We start from the raw sequence: 14,188 nt of genomic DNA, 5'->3' as shown, positions 1-14,188 counted from the left end.
GAATGGAAAGTCTCTTTTTTAACTTCAGACGGATTCAGTTATTGCCCCTTACTGAATGGACCTGGGGTAAAATAAAAGCCCTTTCAAACAACAAAGACCTGAACGTGTCCAAACAGAACCCAACAGATTCCACAGAATAAAACCTAACAAAAACAGCACATTTCGTCATAACAGAAAACTACAAATCTCCAATAAAAGTAAAAATAATTCATAAAGAGCTGATGAACTTTATAATCTACAAACAACCCTTGTTTACAGCATTCATTGTGTCAAAATTGTAAATCAATCAAGTAATAAAAAAACAGATGTCTCCGAAACACATTTACCCAAGAGAACCCAAATTCAGCCTCATCTAAAGACAACAGCCAAAATATCAACAAAATACGGTCCTATTTTCAGAAAGCAACAAGACTGCTGGGAAATCTGCTGAACCGAACCGAGACGAGACAACACAGCTGACTCCAATTAGTAATCATTCAAGTCCCAGACAGGTGGAGGCTGTTTTGAAGCTACATCCTGATTGGCCAGAAGATTTAAAGGCTTAAAACAGTGACATCTGGTGGTTTGCAGAAATCACAACAGCCATACTCTCCAGACTGAGCACACACAGACCCAGGATCAGTGTTTACCATTTAGCTGTGAGACAAAGAATAGAAAATGGCTTAGTTGTGAACATCTGAGTGAAGCAGGAAATAGCTCTCACTCAATTTCTTTAATTTTTCATAAAGTATTTCAGTTTTTCTTTGAACAACAAGACATAAAATCATTTTTTCAAGAGCTAAGGAAAGTATTAAATGCTTTCAAACTTCTTTGTACACCTTTGTTTAATGTGTAATTCAAAATTCAAACACTCCTGAATTCAGTGATGAATTCTTCTCGCTCACCATTTTCAATCTACTCAATTTTTGTTGAAAAATATTACTAAGGAGCAGGAAAATGATTAAACTTTGAATTAAGATTATATGCTGCACACACACACACACACACGACAACAACACGAAGAAAACACTTTAAAACCTCTAATACATGTCTAATCCATATTTAACTGAAATACACCTACTGTAGAAGTACACCTACGACCCCAAGACCTCATTTGTTTCTACCTCCACTCAAATCATACCTGCTCTGTGGTGGGCCTGACCGCTGGAGAATAAGATAACGTAACTAAGTATGTAGAGCAATAGATGGACTACAACCTGTGATTATTGAACTACTAAGTGCTCTTGTGTGGTCAATAGAGCTGATAAAATGGACACAGTGTAGAAACAAGGATGTCATAATGTTGTGGCTGGTGCAGATATAAATCGTTACACGTTTGTCCAGGTTTCTCCATCAAATATAAAGTGAAATCAGAGAAAGTGCACATCGGAGCCTCTGTGAACCAGCTGCAGATAAACTGCCAATAACAGGCTCTAGAGGGCGTTTGGACCACCAGAGGGCATCTGAACTCCAAAACTAAGTTTAGCTGGTTCTACAGGTTGGAGTCAATCTTTGAGAAAGATAACAGTGTTGCCACAGACCAGAACATAGTCATTCAGAAACCAATAACATTGGATATTTGTACGTGTGTGTGTGTGTGTGTGTATGTATATATTTGTGTGTGTGTGTGTGTGTGTGTGTGTCTGTGTTTGTGTGTGTGTGATGTTTGACTGTGGGAGTAGTTCCTTTTTAACACATTTATTTCAAACTTCCTTTTGCTTTTTAAAAAACTGTACATTAATAAGTTCATGTTCTATAAAATGCGTTAATGTAAAACACTGTTTCAATACTGATTTATTAATGAGTTAAATTTAGGGCAAGATTTTACACAAGGTGAAAAAAAACAAACAAAAAATACACTGTGAATGAATAAAATACAGAAACAACATCAATATTTTATTATTTTTAACTCAAACTGATCGACCCTTCTCTAGTCCTTACCCCGACATCTGTGAATTTAAACAGTTCTCAGAAATTCACTCTAATCAAGATTTAAAGTAAATTATAAAAACATATTTACTCACAGAGCATCACTGAGAGTGAACTGAGCTCCATACTGTCCCAGTAATTACTGACTGTCTGAAGAACTAATGGTCTGAGTTCAGCACTCAGCACTTCCTCTGTTCTCTCTCACACGCACTCACACACACACACACAGCCACACGCACACACACACAGTGGATTTAAATATCATAAAGGACTTGTTGGTGTCACAACAGTAACTGAAGATTTAATCTGATCGTCCAAAATAAACAGAAAGTTACTCCTGCTTTAATGTATTTTTAAATAACTGTGTAATATTTCTCCTCAGATTAGATAATTCCTCCTGTTCGTTCAGATTTCCTCAGTCTCACACTGGCTCTAATCTGGGAGAAAGAGGAGCACAGCCTTCCTTTGAGACACTTAAGGACAACCACTGCTTCTTTTCAAACTGCTGCAAACACAGCTGAACTGAGCACATTAACACACTTGGAGGAGAATGCTAAATATCCAGATCATTTATATCAGCTGTTTTGTCACCCACATTGATTAGCATTATGCTAGGAGCTGGGTGAAAATAAAGGGTCATCCTACCCACCCAGACGCCAGTAGTGTTCTCTTGGACTCCCAGCCTCGGACATCTGAGGCATCACCGGACATGTCTCTGTTAAAGCCCCAACCCTCAGACCACTGCACTTTTATTTTCAAATAATATTGTTTATTATTTTATTAGCTGTTTTATTTTCAGGTTTATATTCACCAAGTTATTGATACTTGTTTGTTTGATTTATTTATTTATTTATTTATTTATGTTTCTCATGTCCTGTCATCCACTGCTGTCAGGATCAAGGGACGAACACGCTAATAACACAGACTTTATTATAGAACAAACTAACAAACAAAGACAGGCATACTAGAAAAGGAAACACACAACACGACTTGGCTAGGGAAAGGAAACGGGTACGGGTACACCAATACACGAAACAGTACAAAGAACAATGAACGCCAACCAGGAAGTGAGGGAAAGGGACTTAAATACCAGAACAAACTAGACACACCTGACACAGATAACGAGGGTAAAGAAGGCGGAACAGAGGCGGGACAAAGGCGGAGAAATGGACAATGACAGACAAACAGAGCCACATGGCAGGGGAAAACAAACAAGAAAGGGCCAGGATGTGACAACTGCAATGCTTCATTAAGATTATCAAAGCTACAATATTAATAAAGATCATTAAAATTATTTCTATAATGATATGTATCATTAGTACCTTCCTCATAGGGAGAGCAGCTACTGATGTTGAATGATTAATCTGGATTAAAAACATCATTCCAACTCACTCCCACATGTATTACACTCCAGAGAACACTGTTCCACTGCTCCACAGCCCAGTGGTTGGAGGTTTATACCCATCTAACCCACATCTACTCCTATAGTGTGTGTGCTTTAAACATGTTAATTTAATGATTATAGAATGTGCGTACAAGCTTTTGGATTCATAGTGTACAGTTATTCTACAGGTTCATGCTCAGAACTGTGAGAGATAGGTGTGAACTGTGAGAGATAAGTGTGAAATGATGCTGTTTTGGGGATCGTTCCTCATTTCCGTTCCATTTTGTCATTACCACAGTTTAAAACAGACACCAGAAGTCAGACCCCAGACATTAACATAACTCCTGTGTTCTCTGAGACAGACACATGTTTGATTTGTGACGTTCACTGAACTCTAACTCTAACATATTGTCGCGGTCAGAGCTCGTATCTCCTAATATGGTTCTCAGACTGTGGAACACAGTGGTGATACGTGAAGCAGCAAGAGGAGGTACATCAGATGACCTCAAAAATACTAATTTATTAATAACTGGAGATCTAAAGATTGTGTGAATTACATAATGTTTCATAGTTTTCTTAATTAATGTTTAATGAAATTCATTTGTGTCAAAAAAAAAAATTTCAATAAAATAAAATGACAACATGGGCTTACACCATAGTTCAGTAGAGACAGAGTTCCTCGTCTCTTTTCCAGCGAGGGAATGTAATCCCCCAGTCATTTACAAAATCCATGTAAAGAAAGCCCAATTTCAGCTCCTTACAGGATGCAAGCAAAGGCTAGAGACAGACGTGAGCAATTTGGACTTCATTACAAAAAGGGCAAAGTGAAAACAAGAGAAAACTACGCACTGAGTGCTTGAACCCTAAAAAAAGGCTGAGAAACCAAACCTGAGAAACACTGAAGGACAAAAACAGAGGGAAACAAAGTGAGACCTCTGTACACATGAAGACAAAATAAAAGAATATATTCAGCTGAAGGAAAAGTACATTGTCTGTTTCCCATCAAGAATCTTAAACACAGTTTAACACAGGCACCGCTCCTCCTTGATCTTCTGATACGAGCCCCGAGAGCCACTGTGAACATCTGCCCCAAGAACTGTGCTGTTTTCACCTATAGCCTTTAAAACTCACAACTGATTTTAAATTGACCTCTCCTTGTTTTTGATTCATTCAAAATGCTTATTTCACATTTTTTCTCATAAATGTATTACTGTGTTTAAAACATTTAGTTTAGGCCGAGTCATGTGTTCTCTCTGTAATATTTAGTAATTATTGTAGAATCATTTTGTGTAAATCATTCAAATTCCAGTTAAAAGGCAACAAAAACATGTAGAAATTCAAGCAAGACTCTGCCTTATGCCCCTCACCTGCCCCTGGAACAAAGGAAGAACAGGAGGGCACATGGTTCTGTGACAAGACTCACAGTTGGTACGTGGAGTGTTTGGTTTGAATTTATTGTCATTTCAGCAGTCTACAGTGTTTACAGTACACAGTGAAACAAAATAGTGTTCCTCCAGGACCAAGGTGCTACATAAAACAATACACAACATTAAAGTGCAACTAGTGCAAAGCTAGTGCAACATAAAAGAGTGCATACACATTAAAGGGCAAAAATATGGCTAAGAAAATACAAAACAATGTCCATACAATACAATACAATAGAATGCAATAAAAGGCAATACAAAATCATAGTATGGGGGGAGAGACACTGCAATTTAAAGTCTATTTGTGCTGTAAACGGTAACTGGATGTAAACATGATGTAAACCGGATATGTGTAAACAGTACACTCATTTTCAGTCCAACAGACCAGTGTTTGCGTGAAGAAGTGTGTGTGTGTGTGTGTGCGCGCTTCTTCAGTCCAGTCTCAGTCTCTAGGTGTTCAGGAGTCTGATAGCATGTGGGAAGAAGCTGTTACGGAGTCTGGATGTGAGGGCTCGAATGCTTCGATACCTTTTTCCAGACGGCAGTAGGTTGAGGAGTGTGTGTGAAGGGTGTGTGTGATCTCCCACAATGCTGAGTGCTTTGCGGGTGCAGCGAGTGGTGTAGATGTCTGTGATGGAGGGAAGAGACGCACCGATAAACTTCTCAGCTGTCCTCACGATTCGCTGGAGGGACTTGCAATCTGCCACCGTGCAGTTTCCAAACCAGACAGTGATGCAGCTGGTCATGATGCTCTCGATGAGTCCTCTGTAGAAAGTGGTGAGGATTGGAGGGGGGAGATGCGCCTTCCTCAGCCTACGCAGAAAGTAGAGGCTATGCTGGGCTTTCTTTCTGATGTTACTGGTATTGGTGGACCAGGTGAGATCATCCTCTAGGTGAACACCAAGGAATTTGGTATTCCTGACAATTTCCACAGCAGAGTTGTCGATGTTCAGCGGCGAGTGCTCACCCTTTGTTTTTCTGAAGTCTACAACCATCTCTTTGGTTTTGTCCACGTTCAGAGACAGGTTGTTGACTTCACACCAGTCAGTTAGCCGCAGCACCTCCTCTCTGTATGCTGACTCGTCGTTCTTACTGATGAGACCCACCACAGTCGTGTCATCAGCGAACTTAATGATATGATTTGAGCTGTGCATCGCTGCACAGTCATGGGTCAGCAGTGTGAACAGCAGTGGACTGAGCACACAGCCCTGGGGGGCTCCAGTGTTCAGTGTGATGGTGCTGGAGGTGTTCCTACCGATCCGGACTGACTGAGGTCTCCCAGTCAGGAAGTCCAGGATCCAGTTGCAGAGAGAAGTGTTGAGGCCCAGTATATTCAGCTTCCCCATCAGGTGCTGAGGAATGATGGTGTTGAATGCTGAGCTGAAGTCTATGAACAGCATTCGGGCATAAGTGTCTTTCTTGTCCAGGTGGGTGAGTGCCAGGTGGAGCGTGGTGGATATGGCATCATCCGTTGAACAGTTAGGAGGATACGCGAACTGTAGAGGGTCCAGTGTGGGGGGAAGTAGGGTTTTGATGTGCCTCATTACGAGCCTCTCGAAGCACTTTGTGATGACAGGTGTGAGTGCAATGGGACGATAGTCATTGAGGCAGGACACAGAAGAATTCTTAGGCACCGGGATGATGGTGGTGTTCTTGAAGCATGTTGGAACAACGGCACTGCTAAGAGAGGTATTGAAGATATCAGTGAAGACATCAGCAAGCTGGTCTGCACATTCTCTGAGCACTCTGCCAGGAATGTTGTCTGGTCCAGCAGCTTTCCGCGGTTCGACTCTGCATAGAGTTGTCCTCACGTCGGCTGCAGTAAAAGACAGCACCTGGTCGCTGGGACAAGGGGTTGACTTTCTCGCCGTTCTGTTGTTCTGTGCCTCAAACCGTGTGTAGAAATGGTTCAGCACGTCTGGTAGGGAAGCATCTCTGTCACAAGCAGGTAGTGTAGTCTTGTAGCTGGTGATGCTCTGGATGCCCTGCCACATGCGCCGAGTGTCTCTACTGCTCTGGAAGTGGCTGTGAATGATCTGGCCGTGTGCACGCTTTGCCTCTCTGATAGCTCTGGAGAGTTTGGCCCTCGCTGTTCTCAGGGCCGCCTTATCGCCTGATTTTAAAGCGATATCTCTAGCCTTCAGCAACGCACGCACCTCTGCATTCAATTTAAGTGACCCTTGGTCGATAAAGTCTGAGAACCTCTGTCCTAAAGTCATTTTACAGCAGAAGGGAAAAATACATTTTATATTATTGTAAAAACATTTAATTCAAAATATTTTATACTGTTTCTACTGCTCAGTTCATAAAACTTCTAAACAATGCAAACACCAGCTGGTATTTTAATGAACAGCTTCCAAATCCAAACCCAGGTCTGTGTCCAGTACCCAACTGAGTGAGCTATCAGCTGTTATGAGATCAGACCCATACGCTAAGAAGTCAGACGTTCCTGTACCTGTTTAGAAGAAGCTGTTTTGCTTGCCCTGGTTTTCCTGTTACTTGTTTCTACTGTTATTTCTGTACTTATTTTTGTCTTTACCACTTACTAACCATCCATAGATCTATTTTATAGATTATCTCCACAGGATCATTTATTACAGAGGCACTAAAACTTCCACCTGCTCCTGCAGTAACGTTTCTTGTCCAAGTTCATAAATCTACCAAAAGCAGTAAGTACCTGAAATGCCAGGGTGAATGGGTGATATCTTGGCATCATAGTCGGAAAGCTAAGGATGATGCTATCGCTGAGGCCAAAGCTAGCACTGGGACACCATGTTCCTCTGATTCGCATGTCAAACAGGCACCACTCAGCGAAGCAACTGCTGAGGAGTAGCTAATTTCGACTCCGTTAGGGGCACCAGCAGTAACAGTTAGCTGTTTACAGGGAGCCAGAGCACCGGACATTAGTGGCAACCTTAGCTAATAGGAGATATTCGAGGATAGTCATTTATGTAGGAGCCAATGATATTCGTCTGCGGCAGTCTGAGGTAAGTAAGGGTAATATTAGAGAGGTGATTAAACTGGCCCAAACAACGTTCAATGCCATAATCTGCTCTGGTCCCATCCCAATGGGGCACGGCGCTGAAGCTTACAGCAGACTAAGGCATTAAACTGCTGGATGTCCAAGTGGTGTTCTGAAAATCAAGTGGGTTTTATAGACAATTGGTTACATTTTGAGGGCAAGCCTGGTCTTATAGATAGGGATGTTATCCATCCCACGTGGGAGGGTGCTGCCTTACTTTCTTGCAGCATAACACATAATTTTGTAGTTAGTCAGCAGAGTACTGTAAACAGCTGCAGACAATCCAGAGCTGGGTCCAGGCAATTGTGAACAGAAAACACGCAATTGTATATTTCAGCCAAGCCCACTGAGAAACACAGATTAAAGAAAATAGAGGACTGTGTAAAAGACGTGAAAGGCTAGATGTTGCAGAACTTCCTCCTTCCAAACAGCAACAAAACAGAGGTCCTGCTTTTGGGTCCAAAGGTGGCAAGAAATAAATGATCAGATTTAATTTTTAATCTTGCTGACTTTCCAGTTAAACCTGGGTCAGCAGCAAAAAATATTGAAAAAGCTCTTGCAACTTAAAAATAATCTCATAAACGTAATGAATGATCAGAATAGAATATAGGTAATGTACAAGAAGATTAGGACTGACCCCTGGAACCCTTCTGTAGGAACGTGGACCAAAAAGATCCAGTACAGAGCTACATACTCTCCAACCACTGTTGTTTCCATAAAAAAAAACTTTTTTGCTAATAACTTTACGTGGGTAAAGAAATTTAAGATCGATTGATGGATTTTTTTAACCTTTAAAAGGTTCTTCACACTCACACATCTCTTAAACAAACATGGTTCTTTGTGGAACCCAAAGTGCTTCTCCTATGACGTCACTCAAAGAACCATTTGTAGCACCATTTTTGTTAAGAGTGTACACTTGGGACCAGAAGTGTCCCCCTCTCCTTTGTGCTGATCTACAGTAAAGAGCAGGGTTCAGTGTGGATTCATTTTATTGAAGAGTGGAGTCACTCTCATCAGTGGCAGTGTGTTTGATGGGCATGTGCGTGGATAATGACCTCAAGCTGGTCTCTGGTGACCCAACAGGTGAAGCCTTTCACTTTACACTTTAACTTCTATCAACTTTGCACTTGAATGTAGACTCAGCCACAGACGCTCCACCCCTAAATAGACTGAGTTTTTAAACACTGTGTCCACTCTCTGTCCACTCTGTTAGACACACCGAACGCAGTGGTCCACCTTGTAGATGTAAAGTCAGAGAGAGTAGATCATCATACTCCAAGATGTGTTCCGATGACTGAGTGACTCATGTAGACTAGAGATTTCTCTCTATCATATTAACAAAGTTTTTAAATAGACTATTTTTTAAAAACTACAGTGTGTAAGTAATTGCTGTCAGTTTGCCTTGATCTCATGAACAAGAGTGAGACGGTAACGTCTGATGCTGAAAAGCTGCTACTGGTTTTAAAACAGTAGAGAGTTATTAACTAAAGATTGAAATACCATGAACAACTCATTTATTCAGTTTAGACACAGTAAAGAGTCTTTACACTTATTAATACAGTTCAGCATTTTTTTATAAAATAAAAAACTAACCCTGAGTAGAACAGGAAACACACCATATGAAAAACACCATTAACAACAATAACAGTGAATAAATGATTAATCACACTAATTAACAATGATCAGTTTTAGCTTCTCAAATGTAAATTGATCCATTTACAAATACATTAATACATTTGTGAAAACTCTTGTTTAACACTGCCACTGCCTTAGCTTTTTACAAATAGAATAGAGCATTGTTTGTTACATTATGCTATGAATATAATAATATAAGCAAGGCACACGGTTATTAAAATAGGAAAATAATTTTGTACGTTATTAATGGAAGTGAGAAAAGGCCTATGATGTGTATAAGTTTCAGTTGAAGGAGCTTTTTGCACAGAGGAGTGGAAATAAAAATATAAATGTGGTTGTCAGCAGTGGTAAGATGCTCCAGCATCTGTCAGGCCTCATGTAATGATCTCATCTGGTTTAGCTGTGAAATACACAATGATGAACATAACGTCAGGATTCAGTGTAGGTTTAATGCAGCAATGTCTGAAGGCTGATGGCATGTAACACACCTACTCAGTTCCTTTTAGTGGTTCTTTAGAGCTTTACAGAAAAACATGAAGAGTGTGAGCTCTTACCTCGAGCTCTGTAGCATTTCATTCCCAGTATGATGGACACCAGCAGATATGGACACACTGCCATTAGACTACTGAGCAAACTGAGGACTGAGAATGAAGCTCCTGAATCAGACAGGCGTAAGACACACACACAAATTATTTGTATTATATGTACAATCTTGTATTTTTCAGATGTTTCACCTCACTGTCAAAAATACAGCTCTATTCACTAACGCACTGACCATTCACTGACCCATTCCCATTAGACTCTCCACAGAACCAGTTCAACCAACTGTAGATACAGACCTACAGCAGCTGAAACGGTCATTTGACCTGTCAGTGTGTCTACATTTTTAAATAATGTAATGTCAGATAAGTGTATAAACTGTCAACAAGTTGAACATAGTCACAGACACCTCACAGTCGTAGCATCTTCCTGGTATGCTTGCAGCTTTCTTTTGTTTACAAAACAGAAAGTATATAATGTAATCACTAAGCCATAACTCTTTACTCTGTTCAAAATAAAATCCACAAATTAAAAAAATGAATCTGTTCCCCATTGGTTGAAAAAGTCTAGACACACCATCTCTGTCTTGTAAGTGCAGTGCTTGGTTACTTGTAATTTGTGGAGTAATAACAGATGATCTTCAGTCACAGTGCGTTTATCGTGCAAAATTCAAACTCCTGGAACATCACTCAGTATTACCTTACCTAATGATCATTCTAAATTATCAGAGGTAAATTTTGGGGCCTCTTACTGCAAATATTAAAACAGATATTCAAAGATGGGGCTTGACTTCATTTCTTGGTATTAAGGACCAGGTTGAAGTCATAAAGATGAACATACATCCATGTTTTCTCTGTGGCACGCTCTCCCTTTTAAAATTCCTCCTAATGCTGTTTCTGAATGGGATAAGATCATTTCCAGGTTTATGAGGCAGGGAAGAAAACTAAGAATAAAATTTCAGACTTTACAGCTCCCAAAAGTCTAAAGAGATATGGCTCGACCAAATCTGGATAAATACTACATTTCAGCCCAAATAAGACTCTAATTCTCTCCAATCCTGCAATCCTGATTATCGAGCAAGATGGATGAATCATTATTGATAAAAGATCCTCCTACACAGGCGCTAATAGGAAACACTGAATTAGTTCAAAATGTTGACATTGTAGAGAATCCTCTGATAGAAACACAACTAAAATGTTGGATTAAAATAATAAGGCAATATAATTTGAGAAAAACTATTAAATTAGCTGGTGCGTCTATGACACTGAGTTCATACCCAATATCTAGGTAATAGAGTGTCACAAGGAACGAGGAAATGGAGGTAAACACACAGACATTTATTAACAGAGAACGTAAGTCACAAAGGAAATCACAAAAAACATGTAGAATGTAAACAAAACACAGAACAGAGAAAGAGAATGAGAATCAAATGAAATCAAAAGGGGAACAGAAAAGAAAGGAGGGAAACACCAAATCTGACACGTTTAAATTTGCGATTGACCAAAGGTATAACAGCATATTGCAGTATTGTGGAAAAAGGCAAGTTGAGATATATTCAGTTTGTTAAAAAAATTTACAACCTTGAAAATCAAGACTTTTATCATTACCTTCAGCTGTGACTTTACTTTGAGAAAACAATGAAGGATATGGCTTAGGATATGTGAGCTTCAATGAAAATGTATCACTTCATATATAACTCAAGGGAATTTAAGTGGAAGTGTGTAATTAGTTTTTGTATTAAACCAAAGCAAAACCTGGAGAAAGCCAAATATGTCAGAGACTATGTGGGGTTCAGGAGGCTGGCCATTGGCTTATATTTTGGGAGTGCATGAAACTGAAACATCTTTTGTACAGAATTGCATTAAAAACTGGAAAACATTTAATTTAGGATTACCTTTGGGTTTTGATACACTGTTCTTGGAGAGATATCCCTAACATTATGGGTTAGTTGAAATATTTGTGGGGCATTTTATTAATCTGAATGTCATAAAAAATGTCATAACCAGGACGTGGCTGACTCCTGATCCTCCTGTAATAGATGACTGGGAAAACCTGGTAAATGAAGTATATGTGATGGAAAAAACACTTTCTCTGTCGATGACTACATTTTTGAAATTGTGGTCACAATGAATCAAATCAAATCAAATCAAATTTATTTGTATAGCGTCTTTTACAACTGACGTTGTCACAAAGCAGCTTCACAGTTTCAAAACAGGACATTTAAATCAAAGCCCAATGCGAGCAAGCGGAAGGCGACAGTGGCAAGGAAAAACTCCCTCGAGGCTGGAGGAAGAAACCTTGGGAGGAACCAAGACTCACAAAGGGGAACCATCCTCCTCTGATCCAACTATAGATTGAATTTTAAATGATCACCAATGAAGTGTCATTATGCTACATAATAATAATAATAATAATAATAAGGTGAGCAGCTGGTCTGGTCTGGTCTGCAGGAGAATCCAGCAAACAATCTTCCATCAGTGGGCCACCATTCTCTCAGAAAACAGTAAAACAGTAAAGGGAAGCAGTTAATTTAGTTGAGTGCAGCAGAGAATAAGACCATGTGAATATTTTTTTAGTGTGGTGACGGATCTGACTGTAACAGACTGGGAGTAGGGAAACCAGAAGGAGCTCAGGCAAAGACATCCTTCGTTCCAAGCAAGAGAAATTGTGAGCACATCATCCAGGTTTACCCTGATTCTCCATGTCCATGAGTTCCTGAAATTACAACCTTAAACTAGACAGAGGTTAGTTGCCAAAGGCTAAACTGAACAAATGTGTTTTGAGCCTAGACCTAAACATAGTGACTGTGTTTGCGTCCCGAACACTAGCTGGAAGATTGTTCCAGAGCTGAGGGGCTTTGTAGGAGAAGGCTTTCCCCCCCGCTGAAGTCTTATGAATTCTGGGTACTAGTAAGAGGCCGGCGCCCTGAGATCTGAGTAATCTTGGTGGTTCATAGTGTGTGATGAGGTCTTGCAAGTATTCAGGGGCGAGACCATGTAAGGATTTATACGTGAGTAAAAGAATTTTGTAATCATTACGGAATTTAACTGGAAGCCAGTGAAGGGCCGATAATACTGGGCTGATATGATCAAATTTTCTAGTTTTAGTGAGGACCCTGGCTGCAGCATTTTGAATTAACTGGAGTTTACTCAAGTTTCTGCTGGAGCATCCTGATAAAAGTGCATTGCAATAATCTAATCTTGATGTAATAAAAGCGTGAACTAATTTTTCTGCATCTGGGAGGTGTCAGGATTGAGGGGCGGATTGAGGGAAGCGGACGCACTCGCTAAAGCACAGTATATTTAATATAAGCAAAACAACGATACTTAAACATAATGAAAACAAACAGGGAGCCAAACAGGTTAAACGGGACACGAGGAGCAAATCAGGGCAAAACGGGACAGACAGACTAAAGAACGAGACGACAGGAAATGAAACGACAACGTGGGAACTTACAGAGACAGACTGGTTACCACGACTGACATGACAAAGAATGAGAGAACAAGAGAACACGACAGACTTGACATGATACAGGGAACAATAGAACAATGACCAACCAACAGGAAGTGTAGGAAGGGGACTTAAATACAAGACACTGACGAGACGCACCTGAGACAGATAACGAGAAGGACGGGTTAACAGATGACAGACGAGGAGGCGGGACAAAGGCGGAGACTAGAACATAAACAAAACAGAGCCATGTGCAAATAAAGCACATGGCAGGGACAACAGACTGACAGGACGAAGGCGTGACAGATGCCCCCCCCAAGAACGCGCAACTCCCGGGCGCGTACTCCTAAACCCCCCAGGAGCTGGCACAGGAGAGGGCACGGAAAACAAGACAGGACAACAAACCAACAGGTGACAGGACTCAGGACAGGACGGGAACAGACACAGGAGCTGGGGACACGACAGGACCGAATATACGAGATGGGACATGGGACATGACAGGAGACTGACAAAGGGGGGCAACAAGAGACGAGAACGGACTGGACAGGACAGGAGTGGACACATGGGAATTGACAGGGTTTTTGACATTGGACATGACACTGGATGGAAACAGGGACTGGACATAAGACGGGACAGGTGACAGGACTTGGTGCTGGACTGGACGGGAGCAGAGACTGGTGACAAGACACTGGACAGGATAGGAATGTTAGACTGGACAGGGGTACGTGACTGGACAGAAGACAGGACAGATGACATGACACTAGACTGAAATGGAGACGGGACTGGAGACTGGACAGGGGATTGAAACAGAGACTGGACAGGAGT

The sequence above is a fragment of the Hoplias malabaricus genome, unplaced genomic scaffold, assembly GCF_029633855.1.
Source record: "Hoplias malabaricus isolate fHopMal1 unplaced genomic scaffold, fHopMal1.hap1 scaffold_34, whole genome shotgun sequence".
Taxonomy (NCBI): Eukaryota; Metazoa; Chordata; class Actinopteri; order Characiformes; family Erythrinidae; genus Hoplias; species Hoplias malabaricus.
This window is presented reverse-complemented; position numbering follows the sequence as displayed.